General features: G+C 32.9%; 1 protein-coding gene across 36 annotated transcripts in view; it reads left to right on the forward strand.

The window, feature by feature from the left end:
* The window catches only part of LOC110598540 (uncharacterized), a 287890-nt gene that overhangs the window by 101181 nt on the left and 168493 nt on the right, over positions 1-18216 (forward strand). For all 36 annotated transcript variants that reach the window (XR_013438651.1, XR_013438630.1, XR_013438632.1 and 33 more), the window contains one exon: positions 1-18216. This exon is cut by the window's left edge and continues 16791 nt beyond it; it is cut by the window's right edge and continues 20719 nt beyond it. The gene's annotated coding sequence lies outside the window, so the exon portion shown is untranslated.

The following is an 18216-nucleotide window of genomic DNA, read 5'->3' on the forward strand; positions in this document are numbered from 1 at the left end:
ATGTTAGGCAATAAATGATCACAATCCTTTTCCATGCATACTCTCTAGATACTCAAAATCAGGGACAAGTGAAAATGTAAAAATAACATAACATGCCACTTTATGAAATAATAAAATCCTAAAAAGAAAAACAATTCTGGAGTGAAAAATAACAAAAATGGGTGCTATTTTTATAACAACAAGTGTGTTGTTGGTCCTATGGATGCTGCCTGTGCAATTCAACCATAAAATCTTTACACCAAATCTACTAATAGATGTTATTTCCTCCATTTCAAAAATGAGAGAAACAAGGCCAATAAATATAAGTAGCACATACATTATTGTAATTTTGAAATTCTAGATTCAAAGGCTGTGTTTAAGGATACCATCCTGTGTACCAGCATGGAATATGTTTTCAGTTCATCCATTCAACCTAAAAATATTTGTGGAACTTGTATTATAAGACAGGAACTATTCTAGGCTGTAGGGATATAGCTGAGAGGAAGATAGTAAAGGTCCCTCTAATCATGGAAATAGAATGTATTATTAGGTACAAAGATATACTAATTAATTAAATGGTTGCTGGGATACACTTCCTGGATTCAAATTCCCATTCACCATGTTTTCCTAGTTGTCTTCGTGGTAATAGGGGAATGTGTCAGTCATTATCAAAATTTTAAAATACGTTGTAAAAATCATAACAATGTCTGACACATTATATGGGTTCAATAAGTGTTACTTATGAGACTCTTTATAAAAACATACATTTAAAAAATCATTGATTGTGTTATAAATGTCAAATACTGCCTCGGAAAGCTCACCAAAGTCTGTTGATAAGGACACAGCTAAATATATTCTCATTATAGCAAGGAAAAGCCCTCCTTAGCAGTATATGGGAGCTGGGACAAAATTAAGATGTTTTGGGGACATTTTTCTCTATCTAAAATTTTGAAGTTTCATGTAAGATGAGTCTTACATGAGGTTTCATGGAGGTGTGGGGGCTTAGGAATGATAATAATTATGATAGGGGAGTTTAGATTGAAAGACACTCTAAGAGGATTTGTGATAAGAGATTCTTTGAATTTGAAGGCATTAGCTGGTCTGATGCTTTTTACAGATGAGTTGATTGTCTTTTAGGAAGTTCTCAGAGTGAAGGATAATATATTTACAACATTATCTTCCTGAGCAAGAGTTTCAGGAACACTATGATTATGTTGATAAAGACAATAGAATAATAAAGTCATGTTAATGAAGGCATTATGTTGTGTGGGTGAAGACAATTTAAGTGCTAAGTTGAATCATTTAATGGACAGGGGTGAGCTCCATTTATAATTTATAATTACTCCATTTATAATTTTTGACATCCAGTATCTGAGGGCAGCAATACAGACATATACTAAGAGGACTGTGATCAGAGTATGCCACCTTCTGGTCAACCAGAAGCTAGAAACATGGACATTAAGCCAAGAGACAAACATTCTCCTAAAAACAGCACATTTTCTCCCTTAATATTGAAGTTGCTCTTTTCAAAACAATTTCATGAACCTCTGATGCAATGGGAACATTTTTTAACTGCTGCTTTCTTTTGCAACATAATAGCATTCAGCAGCCCCCCTCATTTCCAGGTCATCAGTAAACCATGACTTGAAGACGTTTGAGGAGAGAAGAAGTCAGGTATTGTAGCTATTGGGGAGGCTGAGGTAGGAGAAACACAAATTTAAGGCCAGCCTGGGCAACTTAGTGAAATCTTGTCTCAAAAACAGCTGGGGATTTAGCTCAGTGATAAAGCACCCTGGGTTCAATCCCTAGTGCTTGGGAAAAGAAAGAAAGGGAGAGAGAGAGAGACAGAGACGGAGACAGAGACAGAGAAAGAAAGAATTACCATTGACTGGTTAGTGTTTGGTTCTTACATCAAGTCCTAGTTTTTCTCCTTCTTAGACTTAACTTATCTGAAATCCTCTCTTCTTAAAGGAGAAACTAATGAGTCAATGGAATTTGGGTAATGCCAGTAATTACTGAAGATACTATTTTACCAAGGAACTATTACTGTCCAGTTTGTATGCAGCAGTTAGTAGATTTTTATTTCACTAATCCAATACCATTTTTTTAGAGCTACTCAATGATCTGATTAAAGCCAAAATACCACTATGAATTTGTCAAGTGGTGTGGTAATTTTTGTATCATTGTTTAATAATAGTAGTATCAATATCATTTATAGAGCTCCAGAAAAAGTGTTTTGACAGATCTGTGAAAGTTTGTCAACTAGCCTGTGATCTCTAGTTTTCTTTTAATTCCTATTAAAAGTAAAAAGCTTCTTCCACAAAAGGCTCTCTAATGTTGTTTTGCTAGACACAGGAAACTCCTTTTCTGTGTATTACAAGATAGGGATTTTAGATTTCAAACCATCTAGAATGTTATCATGTTTGCTTTGTTATCTATTAGATGAGTCCCAGTTATTGACTCATTACAAGGAACTAGAACAAAGAGAAACCAAGTAGTTCACAAAGGAAGATGTACAAACCCAACAATCTGGCTGTATGCTTTAACCACTACACATATAATTGTTACCAGATATTGGATTCATACTGATGAGTGATAAAATGTAAAAAATGCAATGACAATAATAAATACCTTATAAGTAACAGTTAAATGTGGCCTAAGCCAGATAGGTAAGAAATAAACAATAAAAGAATACAGATTAAACTTGACAACTATGATATTGTCCTGTGGATCTTCAATGGAAACTACATTTCATGAATTCATTTACTTGGTATGAAAGTCTTCGAAAGAAGCTCTCTCTTTCCAAAGACCACCTGCTTCTAATGGTCTCCTAAGAGTTCTCAACTTGAGGTTACCAGTAATGATTAACTTCCCCTTTGATTGAAAGTTTTTAAGTAATAATCTCTTGGAATTTTACTTCTGGGCTAGTTAATAGTATCTCATAGGGTCCTTGTCAACAGGTCCTGAGGACTTTCTGAGGTGTCTCTTCAGATTTTAGGCTAAATTTTCAGTATTTAAAGCATGTAAGAGTCACTTAGTGTGATATTGAGGAAAGGCTACTTGAATATCTTAAAAATAAGATGACATCAATTGAATGAAATGCAATATTTGGCCATGGCCATGATGATTTGAGTCTAGAAGCAGAGGTGATATTATTAAACTTATGGGTTTGCCTGTTGCTAACTCAAAAGGAGTGATTCACTGAAGTCCAGAAAGAGTTGAGCTGATTATCTTTACATATTTTTTTTCTAGTCCATGGGCCTTTAGTTTTTATTTTTTACATTTATTATACCATGAATTCAAAGCATCTCAAGCTCCATTCCATTTGTTCAAAATAGATTCCAGCATCTCGGACTCCTTTCCATTTGTTCTCACAAAATGTATTTTTCTGGGTGGAGCAGGCTGGCACTTCAACTGTACCCAAGTATCTTTTCTTTGGCTTCCTTCTTTTTTCATTTTCCTTCACATGTTTCAGGAAGGTATCTCAGCTCATAGAGTGCTTAATATGCTCAATATGCACATTAATACTCTTGGCATGAATTTTGCCTTTAACTTGCTTATTCATAATAATGCCACCCAGCATGCTGGGTAACATTGTAGACTCTTCCAGTTTTGCTATTATAACATTTGTGGGGCATTCATTTTTGAACAGTACCCATTCCCTTAATGTCTACAATATCACTCTTCTTGTAGATTTGCATATATGTGGCTAAAGGAACAATTCTATGTTTTATAAAAGACCTAGAGAACAAATATCTATATAACATATAGGGAACATATATATCAGGTTCCTCTCCTCTTACCCTTTGTGTTTGTCCTTTAGATGAATTACTGGAAGATGATGATTCCAGCCAAAAGCCTGTTTTTACATTTTTAAAGTGATGGTATCTTGTTATGTTGCTCATGTTTAGCCCTGAACTCCTGAGTTGAAGTACTCCACACACTTCAGCTGAGGCTACAAGCATATACCACCATGCCCCATGAACTCATTATTTAAAGAAAACCATATACCATAGGAATTTGAGTATGTCTGATAATTTTGCCAATATGAGCTAAAATTTTCTGTTTATTCTTTTTTTTCCTAAAGATCAGAGTATAATTGACAGTTGGGTTACTGTGTTACTAGCAGAGTTGTGCAGAACTCTTTAATTATAATCTCAGTAAAATGGTTGTGCTATCTTGGGAACACAAAATCTTACAATATTTTGCTTCTCATAGAGCTGTAAATCTCCAATAAGGCTTCAATTTGTCCCTCAAGTAAGCAATTACAATTGGAAGCTGGGGACAGTGGCACACAACTATAATCCCAGAAGCTCAGGACACTGAGGCAGGAGGATGGTGAGTTCAAAGCCAGCTTCAGGAACTTAGTGAGGACCTAAGCAACCTAGTGAGACCCTGTATCTAAATAAAATATTTTAAAATGGCCTGGGGATGTGCCTCAGTAGTTAAGAGTCCCTGGGTTCAATCCCCAGTACCAAAAGAAAAAAAAAATGTTGCAGAAGGTATTACAGAATCTTTTGATAGGTGTTCAGAGGGCCTTGAGATTTGGGCTCTTATCTATCCTCTCCTTTATATTTTAGCCAGGATTATACTGGTAATGGATGAGATATACACTAGAAGCACCTTCAATAATCACAGTGGTTCCTCTGTCAGTATTGATTGAGGACAGTATTTAATTTTTCTTTGTTGTGGTAGGTAATTTCATCTTAAAATTTTCCAAATTTTCACTTGAGGTCCTCTAGCACTTACTACTAAGTATCCATCCAGAGGTTACTCTTATGCAATTTACCCACAGATTTCTCCAAGTGACTCTTCACTTCTGGAGCAAATTGCTGATATTGTACAATAACTTATTTGAAACTCCCAAGAAAGATTAGAACATGATGCCAGGATTTTACTGAAAGCTACATACTAGGACAATTTCTTTAGAGTCCAAAGTATCCCCTTTTGTATTATTATTTACTTTTTGTAATAGCCATGTTTTTAGAAAGCTTCAGAAAATTTCTTTTGCTGATCAGTCTTTTTTTTTAAAAAGAGAGAGGAGAGAGAGAGAGAGAGAGAGAGAGAGAGAGAGAATTTTTAATATTTTTTTTTTTAGTTCTCGGCGGACACAACATCTTTGTTGGTATGTGGTGCTGAGGATCGAACCTGGGCCGCACGCATGCCAGGCGAGCGTGCCACCGCCCGAGCCACATCCCCAGCCCTGCTGATCAGTCTTAATTGAGGCTCCTGCTGAGATCAAGAACCCTATTTACCAAAGCATTCCAAAAAGAAAGAGGAGAGGAGGAAGATGAAGGAGAGGGAGAAAAAGGGGAAAGGGGAATGAGAAAGAGAAGAAGAGGAGGAAGAGGAAGAAAACTACACTGGAAGTGCATATTCTCTCTCTCTCTCTCTCTCTCTCTCTCTCTCTCTCTCTCTCTCTCTCTCTCTCTCTCTCTCCAGATATAAAGAGTGCAGTGAGTTCCGTGTGTTCTGCCACATGAACAAATTTTACCTCCAGTGGGGGATACATATAAATATGAAGTAAGGTCTGTCATAACATATTTGGATACTTTTTTTCAGTTTTAAACTAGAGCCTATTAAAAAATAAGATTAAAGTGTACCTTTTTACTCTGTTGATCATTTTCTCTGTTGTAAAGAAGCTTCTTAGTTTGATATAATCCCATTTATATGGTGTTGCTTTTGTTTCCTTTGCTTTTGGCATCTTATAAAAATCCCTCTATTGATGTCTTGGAGTATTTCCCCAGTTTTCTTTTAGTAAGTTCACAGTTTCAGGTCTTACATGTCTATCCTTGATCCATTTTGAGTTATTTTTTAGATGGTGAAAGATTGGAGCAGGGGGGCCAGTTTCATTCTTCTGCGTGTGTGTGTGTGTGTGTGTGTGTGTGTGTATGTGTGTGTGTGTGTGTGTGTGTGTTTAATGTATAGAAAACTGGATAATGTCCTTTCACCAATGTGTGTAGTGGATGCCTTTGTTGAAAATCATTTGGCTATAAATGTGTGGATTACCTTCTGGATTTTCTGTTTTATTTCATTGATTTGTGTCATTTTAATGCCAATATCACGTTGTTTTGATTACTGTAGCATTGTAAAATGTTTTGAAGTCAGGTATTGTGATGTTTCCAGCTTTGTTTTTTTGTTGTTTTTGTTTTTTTGTTGTCTTTTTTTTTCCTCAGGATTTCTTTATCTATTCTGGGTCTTTTGTGGTAATATATATGAATTTCCTGATTTTTTAAAATGTGTAAATAATGTTGTTGGTATTTTGATGGGAATTACATTGAATCTGTAGATTACTTTAGATAATATGAACATTGAATGGTATTCTTTCAATTTTGTGCTTGAAATGTCTTTGTATTTTGGAGGATTCTTTTAAATTCATTTTCATTTGAGTTTATAATTTTCATTGTGATGATCTTTAATTTTCTTGTTTAAATTTATTACTAGATATTTTATTGTTTTGTAACTACAGTGGGTGGGATTTTTATATTTCTTTTTCAGCCAGTTTAATATTGATATACAAAAGCACTACTATTTTTGTATTTTTATTTATTTTATATCCTGCAACTTTATTGAATTTACTGAAGAACAACCTGCAGAATGGGAGAAAATATTTACAAAAAAAATTCATCTAACAAAGGGGTAATATCTATAATATTTAAGAAACTCAAACAATTCAAGGGGAAAACAAGCAAATAATCTGATTTTAAAATAGGCAAAAAACTTAAGACATTTTGCAAAAGAATTCATAAAAATCATTAATAAGAATATTAAAAATGCTCAACATTGCTAATCATGAGGGAAATGAAAACAAAACCACAATGAGATATGACTCAACCCAGTTAGAATAGCTATTATCAAGAATACAAAAAATAATGAATGCTTGTGAGCATTCAGAGAATCGTCAGGGAAACTTATGTTTTACACATACTTAGTGAGGATGTAAATTAGTAGAGTCATTATGGAAAACAGTATGAAATTTCCTCAAAAAAAACTGAAAATAGAACTACCATATGATCCAGCTATCCCACCACTGATTATATATAAAAATGAAATGAAATTATTATATCAAAAATATACTTTCAGGGCTGGGTTTGTACCTCAGTGGCAGAGCACTTGCCTCACCATGTGAGACCCTGGGTTTGATCCTCAGCACCACATAAAAATAAATAAATAAATAAAATTAAGAGATGGTGTCTATCTACAACTAAAAAAAAATTTTAAAGATACTTGCATATCCATATTTATAACAGCACTATTTTCAATAGCCAAGATATGAAATCAACTGAGATGCCCATCTTAATGGATGAGTTAATGTTTAAATGGAATATTATTCAACCATTAAAAGGAAGTCCTGTCTTTCTATGCCTGGAGGACACAGTGTTATGTAAAATAACCCAGGCATAGAAAGACAGATACTGCATGCTGGATAGTGGTTACCAAAATACAATTTTATAGGACACAGTGCTAATGTTTTATCACATAGTAAAATAATTATAATCCACAACAATTAATCATACATTTCAAAATAAATAGGCTTTCACAGTTCCTAACACATTGAAATGATTATATTTGAAGAGATGGAAATGCTAATTATTTCATTTTATCATTACACATTGCATAAATATATCTAATACTAAACCCCCCCAAATAAGCACAAATATTACATATCAATTACAATTATCACTGGGGATAAACAACTTTAAAAATGGATTTTCTAAAGAAATTTCTAATTCATCTATACAGGGCATAGATAGTCATTAACAAAAGGTTAGACAGTAAGAATTTCTTTTTCAGGTAATGGAAAAACAAAATAACATTATTGAAAGTATTACCATAATAAATGGATATATGCAAGGTACTAATGAGATTTCATTGAAGATTTACATGAAGAGAAATATTATATATTTTAATATTATATATTTCAGCAAAGATTATTCAGCATAAAGGACCATAAAATTTCAAGGAGACCCTAACCTAAAATCAAGCCAGCTGAAGTGTCAAGTAGCAAGTTGTGTCCAGAGACTTTAGCAGCCCAAAGTGGGAGGTCATTGAAGGGCAAATTTATGCTGACAAAGTTCTTTGCATGTTTTGGTTCTTAGGGAAGAGTTTTGGCTATCAATGAATTGGTTAGGTCCCAGAGATGAGCAATTCCAGAAAACTGAGGGACCCACTGCAGTAGCCAGTGGGTGTCTGAGGAAGACACTGTCTTTGAGTTGAGGGTCTTGGGCCTAGGCTTCAAGGAGGTCTCAATCTTTATTGAATCTTTCCATGACTAAGGCTAAATTTCTGAATATCATCTAAACTTCTTGATAAGACAAAAGCAAGTTTATTCTTAATGTGATAAGAGAAAGCAATCTCACAACAGATCTTAGTAGCATTTTAGACAGGTAAAGGCAAAGTTAAACTACTTGAGACTTTAAAGTCTTATTTATATAGATCTTTAATGCCAGGGCTTGATTAATATTTGGTATGAATAATGATGAAATAGAATTTGTAGACATAGCAAAGTGATTTGAAGGTGAGGGATGAAAAAGGTCTTGGGATATGAACTATTGTTTGGTGAATTAATGAATTTCTAAGGAATCCTTGTAAATAATAATGTCACTTGCAACTTTTTATATTGATGGGCAAGGATTTCCTGAGATGGTAAAATTATGTTAATGAAGATAATAGAAATGTTGAATTATGTTGATGGACACAATCAGCTATAGGGATATACATGGCTTTGCTTCTCATCTGTGTCCCTTAACACCATCCTCTATCTCAAAACATTTCAATGCTTTCTGTGTTGTTTATGTCCAAAGTCCATAAAGTGACCTACACAACTAGCAAGTCCCCCTTTTGTTATCTCTTTGCTTCTATTTCCTGTTCCTGGAATCAATGAACAGGCTTCTACATCAAATCCTCTTTTGTTCTTAAGTATTTTTTTCTACCATGTAACTTCATGCTTTCTGCTCCTTCTCCACAAATGGACAATTAGGCTTCTGTGTTACGGTTATCTGCAGTATCAATACCCGCACAACATTACTCTTTATCCCTTTTCATTATTTTCAGCATTTGCCCATCTCCTTGCATTAGAATGTGAATGTACTGAGCATACAGATTTTTATCTGTGACTTTCTCTGCTCCAATACCAATTCCCTAACTGTTAAAGAAACAAAAATTGACTTAAATCTGAAGCTCAAGGGCTACATTTGCTTCAAAATGATTGTTTTGGTAAGGAAGAAACTGAAAGAGAAATGTGAATTTCTGGCTTCCCAAAGAGGGAGGCAAAATTTTATAGAATTCTGAGAAAAGGTAGAATTTAGCTAAACTGATAAGCAGTACTTTTATTAGATAAAAGCAAAATAGAATTAGTCCTACAGGGTTGATTTGATCAATGCTAAGTAGATACAAGTGGCAGAATGATTGGAGAGCAGGGTAGTTCAAGTAGTTATTTGCTGATTGGGGATTTAGCTGAAAACTGGTTTTGACAGTTTCACCTCTCCTCAAGTACTGGGTGACCCCATTCTTCAGGAGAGAGTGAATTTCTCTGTTTCTGATGTACTGTGAATGATATCCTTCAGGCATGGATGGCATTTTTTATTCTTATCACCAATGCCTGTTTCTGCACAAGGATTATGAAAGTGAATAAAGAACATTGTGGTAATGTAGGAAATCTATATGTCTTTATAAGTGATAACATTTTTCCTAACTTAATTTTTTAAAATAAATAGAGCACTTAAAAAGTAACTTTTTATTGTTTTTTTAAACATGAATTGAAATTAATTCCTTGAAAACACAAATAATGAAAAAGAAATAATTCATAAAAATAGAGATAACATAAGTAGTCCTACTTCTCTTAAAGACATTGAATCCATAGTTAAATTATTTCCAAACAAGAATATGCCTTGCTTAAATGTAACACTAGCAGAATTTACAAGTATTTAAGGAAAATATATGTAATTAATTATCAGGGCATCTTAATTCTACTAACTAAACTTATAATGAGCCATTAAAACACACTTTATAGAACATGGCTACTATGAATATAGAAAGAATAGTAATTTGAATCATATGACATATTTAAAGGAAAATAAGATACTGCATTCTAACAATTTGGAATTTATTTAAGAAACCAAAGTGGTTTTTTTTTCCAATCCTTAAATACACACACACACACACACACACACACACACACACACACACACACACAGTTTTAGCTCTGACATGGGAAGAGCTTGTAAGTTATCATTTCTGTCATTATAACAAGAGAAAACCAGACAAACTGAAAAAATTAACTACTTCTTTGATCCCATCAAAGAAAATTTCAGGGAAAACTTCCACACCAAACTTTGAAGAGACAGACTGAGGAAACAGGTGAGATTTTTCTTAGCTAGAGCAGAAGCCAGTGGAGTGACTAATTGGTAGGGAAAAAGTAGACACCATGCAAGAACTGATAGGTTATATAAGTGGAGGGATAGGAATTATAAGAGCAAAAGGAGATGCTAGAAATAAAAAAAAATAAACACTGCAACATAAATAAAGAATACTTCTATCAGGTTGATCAGTAGACTCATCATAGCTGAGGAAAGAATCAGCAATAGATCAATAAAGATGACTCAAACTAAAATGCAAAGAGGAAAGAATTTTTAAAAGACATTTAGGAATTATGAACTATAGGGAAGAGGAAGGGGACAGAGAGAAGTAGGAAGACAGGAAAGGGCAAGAGGACAGTAGAAGGAAGAATGTTATAAAAACATGATATATGTATGTATGAAAATGTCACAGTGAAACCCATTAATTTGTACAACTTATATGTACTTATAATAATAAAATAGAATTGTGGAATGAGGTATAACATAAGTGGAATGGTAGGAGAGAGAGTAAGAAGCAGAAGAAATGTTTGAAGTCATGATGATCAAGAAGTTTCCAAAATTAATGACAGATACCACGCAACAGATCCTGGAAACTCAGAGAACACAAAACACTAAATATTTAAACAATAACAAAACCTAGGCTTATAATATTCAACCTGCAGAAAAATCCTGAAAGAAACCAGAGTGGGTTTTAAAAAAACTTATCGATAAAGAAACAAAGATAAGAATTACAGTGGACTTATCATCACAAACCACAACAGCAAGAAGAGGGTGGATATTTAAATATTAAAAGTAGTAGGATAAAAAAAGACCCCCATCAACATAGAAATCTATATCCAGTAATATAAGCTTTCAAAAGATGAAGACTTAACCTGAAAAAAAATGAGGGCTATATTACCAGCAGACGTCCCCTATAAAAAATGTTAAAAGAAGTTTTCAAAGCACCAGGAAAATTATGTAGATCTAAAACTTGTATTTCTATAAAGAAGAGCACTGGAGAAGGAGTGAAGTTAAATAAGATCTATTATTTCCATTGTTCTTAATATAAAAGAATATATGCTAAGAGAGAGGATCAAATAGAATCATGTAAACTGATCAACTAAAAGCAGACAATGCATTAAAATGAAGTGAGATGAAGAAAAAGCAATGCAACAACTACAACACAAATAATGTGTACTAATTAAACAATAAATAATCACTTTAAATGTGAATCATTAAAAAGACAGGGATAGTCAGAATGGATTAAGACAACAAGATCCAACTAAATGGTATCTTCAAGAAACCTACTGTAAAATTAACCAAGGAAATAAAGAAGACAAATGACCAATATCAGAAATAAAGAACCATCAATACTGATTCCATGGATATTAAAGGATAATAATAATAAGAATAGCTCATGCCCTCAAATTTGATAACTTAAGTGAAATGGAACAATTTGAAAGATACAAACTACCAAAGCTCCCAGAAGAAATAGATAACTTGAATACTTCTAAATCTATTAATGAAGCTGAATTTAATTAATAAGCTACCAAAAATATACTAGGCCCAGATATTTTTAATAACAAATTTTATCATTTTGGGAAGAAGTAATACTGGTTTTCCACCATTACTTTCAGAATATAGAAACAGAGGGAATACTTCATAACTCATTGAATCAAACTATTAATACCTCAACTCAATAATCAGATTAACATTATAGGAAAGGAAAGCTATAGACCATTAAGTCTCATGAACATTGGCATAAAAATCCTTAACAAAATATTATAAAAATTAAATTCAGCAATATATACAAAAGTTGTACACCAAAACAGTAGACTTTTCCACTGTTTTATAAAGCTTTTTTTTTTTAGCCTTTTTACAAGGCTGTTTCAATATTCAAAATTCAACCACATCAAAGGCCTGCAGAAGAAACTATCATAACTATATGTGCAACCTGCATCATGACTATAGATTTAGAAAAATCATTTGATGAAGTCTAACACCCATTCCTGAGAAAACTCTCAGCAAAGAAGAAATTCAAAGAAATTCCCTCAACTAGATATAGAACATCTATAATATCAACTAATATAATACAGGGTGAAAAACTGTATGATAATTTCAGAAATAAGGATATAATGTCTTCTTAACACCATTCCTATGCAACATGATACTGGAAGTCTTAGCTTGTGCAATAAGACAAAAAAAGGATTAAAATGAATCAAATAAATCCATCTTTCTTCATAGGTGACATTATTGACTATGGAAGAAAATCCCAAAGTCTCTCTAAAAGAAAAAATTTTAAGAGCTAACCAATGAGTATAGCAAAGTTAAAGGATACAAGATTAATATACAGAAGCCAACTGATTTCTTATATATCAATAATGAACAATTTGAATTTAAAAAGTTTACAATAACACAAATCACACACACACACACACACACACACACACACACTCTCTCCTTTAAATGTAGGCCAAGTGTGCCCACCTGTAATACCAGCTACACAGGAGACTAAGGAAGAAGAACCAAAAGTTCAAAATCAGTCTTGGCAACTTAGTAACATCCTGTCTCAAAAAAAAAAAAAAAGGACTGAGAATGTAGCTCAGTGGTAAAGTACCCCTGAAGCTTTCAAATCTCCAGTACCACAAAAAAAAAAAAGTAAAAACACTCAGATATAAATCTAAATAAATAGGTATAGGATATATATATATATATATAAAACTTTGATGAAAAAAAATCAAAGATGCATTTATGGATTAGAAGGCCCAATCTTATCTAGCTGCCAGTCCTTCTTAACTTGACTCAGTACAATCCTGTTCAAAATCCCAGCAAGCTATTTTGTAGATATTGACAGACTAACTCTAAAGTTTATAGGTCAAAACAAAAGACTTAGAATAGCCAGGTATGGTAGCTGATGCCTGTAATCTCAGTGGTTTAGGAGGCTAAGATAGAAAGATCAGCAGTTCATGGCCAGTTCCAACAATTTAGCAAGCCCCTAGGCAATTTAGCCCCTTCTCAAGATGAAAAATAAAAATGGTTGGGGATGTGGCTCAGTGGTAACTTGCCCCTGGGTTAAATCCCCAGTACCCCACCCCACCAAAAAAAAAATAGCCAGGACAATACTGAAGTAAGACAAAGGTAGGGGACTCATACTTCTTGATTTCAAGACTAATCTTAAAGCTACTGTAATCAAGATAGATTAGTAATGATTTTTAAAAAGAGCCTAAAAGTATACAAACACAAACACAAACTGGTCTTTGACAGGGACACAAAAGCAATACAATGCACAAAGGATAGTCTTTTCAATAAATGGTGCTAGTTGTGGGGATGCACATGTGCAAAACAAAGTGAACCTAGATGCAGGCTTTACAAAGTTAACAAAAGTTAACTCAAAATAGATCACAGAACTAAATATGAAATGCAGAAATCTTAGAACTTCTGAAAGAAGCATAGATGAAAAAAATCTATGTGACCTTAGATTTTGTGATGAGTTCTTAGATAAAACAAAAGCACAAACCATGAAGGGAAAAAATGTAAGTTAGACTTTTTTTGGATCAAAAGTTCTCCCTGTCAAAAGACACCATTGGGTAAATGGAAAGCCAGTTTCAGGTTGGGAGAAAATATTTACAAAACACATATCTGATAAAGTTCTTTTACCCAAATATATAAAGATTTCTTAAAACTCAGCAATAACAAACAAACCAATTTTAAAATGGGCAAAAGATCTGAACTGACATGTCACAAAAAACTATACAAAAGACAACTATACATAAAGATGTTCACTATTTTCTGTTATTAAGCAGATGTTCACTAAACAATAAAATACCTGTACACATCTACTAGATTGGCTAAAATCCAAATAGCTAATAATGTCAATTACCAGTGAAGAGGCAAGCAATACTCATTGGGTGGTGGGAAATACAAAATGGTATAGTCACTTTTGAAAAGTTTGACAGTTGATTACAAAGCTAGACATAATCCTGCCATACATCCAGCCAATATTCTCTAACTTACCTGAAAATTTATGTCCATACACAAACTATGTAAATATTTTTAATAGTTTTATTCATAATTGTCCAAAACTGGAATTAACCAAAATATCTAGGTGAATGGATAAGCAAACTGTGATACATACATACAATGGAATACTATTAAATAAAAAAGAATGACACATAAAGCCAAAAAAAAGGTGTGGATAAATCTTAAATGCATACTGCTAAATGAAAGAAGTCATTCTATAATGTGCTTCCTTTGATATGACCTTATGGAAAAGGCAACACCATGGATATTAGGGATTAGCAGAGTTTGTTTGTTTTTATTTGTTTTATAATTGTAGACGGATAGAATGCCTTTATTTTATTTGTTTATTTTTATATGGTGCTGAGACTCAAACCCAGTGCCTCATGGGTACTAAGCAAGGGTTCTGCCGCTGAGCTACAGCCCCAGCTCTTGGCAGAGGTTTTGGTAGAGGAGCTAGGATTTAATAAGTAAAGCACAATAAGTCTATTTTGTATGCTACAATAATTGTGCAAATGTGATACGGTGCATTTGTAAAACTCATACAAATTTACAATACAGAGTAAACTTTAACATATGAAATTTTAAAAAGTAATTTAGGAGGATGAAGGATCCCAGGAAGAGTACAGAATGTGACTAAAAGAACCCAGTTGTGGATTTTAGCTAGCTCAGTAGTAGAACACTTGCCCAGCAGAGGTGAGGCACTGGGTTTGATCCTCAGCACCACATAAAAACAAACAAATAAAATAAAGGCTAAATTCTTTTTTTAAAGAAAGAACCCGATTGTATTATAAATGTATGAAACAGTCTCACTGGTAAGATTGGCAAGGATAGCGGGAGGTGCTGACTGAAGAAACTTTAGGAATGAGTTGAATCTGTAAAACTAAAAGCAAAGTGACTATATATAAGCAATTTGCTAAAGTTATTTCCCATGAGTGTATGAGTTATCAATTCTGAAACTTACACATGATACTGGAATTAGACAAATAAGTAAATGGTTGGTATATGGTTTAAGTTTTCTTACTCTTGGAGTAAGAAAGTTAAATATAAGCAAGGAGAAAAGACTAGAATGATCCATGTTATAATAGGTTAGAGTTGAAAATATCTATTTAAATTCATGTTTAGTTTCATATACACATAGGTAGCTACACACATAAATAAAGATGTGTGTATGTACATTGTCACTGCATATGTATACAGAAAATTCTTAGTCTTTCAACTGCAAAGGCCTAGAAGCAAAGTCACCCTAATAGCAATGGACATACTTAGATTCCAGATCTTGGTTCCTAATACCATTATTCAACAAAACAAATCAGGAATCCTTGCAGAAATGGCTGGCTCTATTACTTTGCAGAAAATGTACAGGATGAGCCCAGAACATCTTATAGTTCCAGAATGTAAGGAAATACTAAAAAATAATTTATAACACCACAGTGATAGAGGTATATCAAAGGAATACAAAAACCAAAGAAAAGATCTATTTGTCAAAGCTGGAACAATCTTGAAACTATGAGCTGTATGATATTGGATTAAACCCAAAGTATAATATAAATATTCATGAATTCATAGCAATATAAATAAATAAATAGGAAAAAAGACAAATTTCTTTGGCAGAATTTTTGTAGATACTTTGTCTTCTAGAAGGTGTAGTATGATTCATTACTCCTCAAGTGTGGGCTATTCATAGTGACTTGATCCCAAAGAAAAAAGTGTGAAAATAGGGGATCAGAAAGAAAAATAAACTTTACAAAGGAGAAACCTAATAAACACTGTCTCAACGTGATTTTTATTATTTTTTTAGCATTACTGATAAATCATATTGATGTACCCTTGATATGATGTGATGAGAACTATACTTTGCCTCCCCCAAATCACAGAACCAATATAATCATGAGAAAAATCATCAGATTGCACTTGAGACCTTCTACAAATCATTTTGCCAGTGTGTCTCAAAATTCTGAAGGTTTTCCAGAAGGAAAGTTTCAGAAAATGTCACATCCAAAAAGAGACAAGATAACTAAATGTAGTATGGTATCATAGAACACTAATCAGACACTAGGTAAAAACTATGGAAATCTGAATAAAGTAGACCTTTGTTAATAACTTATTAACACTGGTTCATTGAGTATGGGCAATTATATCTTTTTAATATATCAATAGTCAAGGAAACTGGGTTCAGCATACTTGGGAACTCTATGTCATTTTCACTCTTTTTGTGGTAAATATAAAACTATTATTAAATAATTTTAAAGTATTCAATGTAATTCACCAAGGTAACACAAGAGGATTAAAAAACATGATCATCTCAAAAAAATAAATAAAAGGTATTGTGTCCAACTACAACTAAAAAAATTTTTTTATATACAAAAGCTATTCTTAACTCTCCCTACTGGAACTAAGAATTCTGAGTTGAACAAAATTATTTAATGAGGTAAGGGGCAGCTACAAAGAAATCAATTGAGAAATCACTGATAATGGAGATACTGAAAGCTTTCCTTTGACAATGGAAATAAAACAAAGATTTTTCTCTCATCATTTGTGTTTAACACTGTAGTGGATAGCCTAACTACTCCAAGTCATGGAATAAGAATTGGAAAAGGAAAGGTATAAATGTTATTATTTACAGACAAAAAACACGTGTGATCATAAGCAATGAAAATTAGGAAAGTCATTGAACAAAATAGCTAGATTACAAAGAAAATAACTCAAATATATCTCTGTGTTAAATAGCAAATTAAAAATGAAGTTTCAGGATGATAACATTTTCAGGAACATCAGAAATATCAGTTATACCTAGGAGAAGTTCTACACAGAATATTACAAAACAGTATTGAAAGAGAGCAAATATAATACCTTACAAATGGAAATATTCAGATTAAAAGATTCACTTATGTATAAATGTTAATTCTCCATTAAATTTAACTAAAGATACAGTGCAATATCATTCCAATTCTGAATCTGGGCTTTTTTTAAATTGTCAATCTGATTTCAAGAATTGTAGGGTTCAGAAAAATGAAGAGCTGAGATAGTCTTATGAACAAGGTTTCATGTGTTAAAATGACTAAATCTGAAGGCCTGTTATAAAATTGCCATGTACTTACAAAAGATAGAAAGATATTCCAATGGAGCAACATACAGACTCCATAGACAGCAGGTTATGATTACTTGATTTATGATAAAGGCATTACTGCCAAATGGTGATGAAAGAACAGTCTCTTAAATAGTTGGTGCCAGGTCTATCAGATACCAGTGTGGGAAAAAAGGGAGTCCCTTTTCAAACTATACAAAGAAATTACTTCTATATGTGATGTTGCTCTGAACAAGAAAGTCCAAACACAGTTTCTTGAATACGTTTTATTGTCATTACAATTTTGGAGAAGGTGAAAAGTTAAAATGAAATACCAGTAGCACTAACCATATAAAGAAAACATTGATGACTTTGTTTGCATCAAAATTAAAACTTGTCTATCAAAATATGTATTCAATGGAGAACCATTATATAAAAGACATAGTAAACCTTTAATGTCAAAAAGAAAGACATAAAATTTAAATAGGTGTATCACAAAACAATGTACAAGTTGCCAGTAAGTATATGGAAAGTCACTCAAGGCTATTAACCATGGGAAAGTAATAATTCAAATAATAATCCCATAAAATAAATACTCATAAGGATATCTAAAATTAAAACTCTAGCAACCTCTTTAGAATGCTCTTGGTATTCACTAAACTTGAATGGAGACATCATACTTTCTGATGTATATTTAACAAAAATGTATACATGTATCACCTAAAATATGTACCAATGAGTGCTTACAGTGGCACCATTTCTAATTGCAAAGATTGAAAACAAAGGGTTCCTGAGGATTTGAAGACATATATATAC

This window comes from Ictidomys tridecemlineatus, chromosome 5 (assembly GCF_052094955.1).
Source record: "Ictidomys tridecemlineatus isolate mIctTri1 chromosome 5, mIctTri1.hap1, whole genome shotgun sequence".
Taxonomy (NCBI): Eukaryota; Metazoa; Chordata; class Mammalia; order Rodentia; family Sciuridae; genus Ictidomys; species Ictidomys tridecemlineatus.